The sequence below is a fragment of the Protomyctophum parallelum genome (genome assembly GCF_964188405.1).
Source record: "Protomyctophum parallelum genome assembly, chromosome: 10".
Classification (NCBI taxonomy): domain Eukaryota; kingdom Metazoa; phylum Chordata; class Actinopteri; order Myctophiformes; family Myctophidae; genus Protomyctophum; species Protomyctophum parallelum.
This window is the reverse complement of record NC_139704.1, coordinates 13806301-13808325: the sequence shown is the minus strand read 5'-3', so window position 1 is coordinate 13808325 and position 2025 is coordinate 13806301.

Here is a 2025-nt window from a genome sequence, read left to right as displayed (position 1 = left end):
ATCCTTCCCCATCCATCCTTCCTCTTCGATGTTTCCCTTTTGACTGATACCATGTCCATTCAAACTCTAGACGGTCAACCAGCACCAGCAGTCTACTGTCACCCAGGCGGATGTGTGCACGCGACCAATAACAATAACACAAAGATTTGGAGACCCCCCTATAGTAACTCTGAGGTTACTTTCCCTGTTGAAGACCCATGGTTTTAGATAGACGCTCGATTTGATGTTTACTTATATAGTTTATAGTTTAATTGAGGCACTGCATTGTTCTCTTTGCACTCTCCTTTATGTGGAACTATCTACAGTACATTCTGCACAAAATAGACAGTGGAAACTGAATGTGAACGTGAATGTGCACGTTCATGTGTCATGTGTAAGTGGGCCTGTGTACACTGTACAGTATGTATGTGCATGTGAATTCACCCTCAAAATGTTCCATAGTAGCATAATGAGTAAATGTCATGTAATGAAACAGTATGTCAAAACAGCTATGCTGGAGGCTTGCTATTTTGTCTTCAAATAGAATATGAATCATAGCATCCTTCCTCATTGTTTTCCACACTGACATGTCTGGTATGCAAGTAATGTTTTTAATCGTGGGTGTAAATAGTAACATATTTTAGAACAGATTGTGTGTGCATGTGTGCGTGTGTCTGAGCGTGTGATCTGTGGTGTGTGGTTAATTTCATGAAATACCATATAAACAACCAGATATTATGTCATATTCCTCCGTCACAACTACCATGGAAAATGTCAGTATATTGAAGTTACGGAATAGAGATGTGTGATGATGATACTGTAGGAATCTTTCACATTTTTTAGGTTGTAATATTTCTTTCTTTGGAGATTTCATGCCAATCTAATTATGCAATATAGTCTTGCTCTGCTCAGCTGCTCAACAACCAATTAAGTAACTGTATGACTTCCTTTAATATTGAAAATGTATATAATAGAGGAAACAAATGAAATAATAATGTAATTAAAATGAATGTCATTTTGCGCCACATATGTAGCCTCTATAGAGGGTATGCACATGCATAAAGTCAGTGGCAAATCGAGTGGCAAGGTGAATGGCAAAGTGAGTTAAACGTTGGGATGTACTGGCTGTCAAGCCAGAAAGTAGCTACCCCCGCAGGCGTTCCCGCATAACTTCCGAGTATGATGATGATGTCATGTGCATACCCTCTATACAGTTCAAGTACTTCAAGTAAGTCTATATAAATAATATCCCATCCTACACGTAGTAACTGGTTTAATTATTTCTCCAGAAGAAAGGAAGTGATGAGTCTATGGTGATGTCACCCTTATACGCTCATGATTTCAGTCCAGAAATCCCCCTGCTTATTACAAAAAGATGTTTAGGTCAGCCGTCTAGAACAGCTTATTGGTCTGTATCTGCACCAATATAAACAGTATACAATTCAGACTATACCGTACACACACACACACACACACACACACACACACACACACACACACACACACACACACACACACACACACACACACACACACACACACACACACACACACACACACACACACACACACTCACTCACACAAACTAAACCTCAGGCAAGAGCAAGCCAGTCTATCTTTGTGCCTTGCTGGAACAACATGTCTGATGGGTGAATGTTACAGCAGAGTAAATCATATAGTGTCATTTCATATTGCATACAGAGGCACACGGTACACCACCGTCATCTGATCTGGCACATACAGTGTCTTGCTCACGGCAAGTTTGAGGTCAATTGGTCAAATTATGCCTAAGCACGCACGCACACACACACTCACGCACGCACGCACGCACGCGAGCACACACATTGTTGCCCAAGTTGTCAGACTTGAACCCCTAGTATACTACTTGAGTAAGGTAGCGTCTTACTCAGGAACACATTGCCACATATATGGCCGCTCCAACATTGCTGTGATCAGTTCTGATCAGTTTCAAAATGAAATGAAATTATTTCCCATATTCCCAAAGATTTGTCAGAGAATGACATCATATCGGAAAAATTCCAAGGT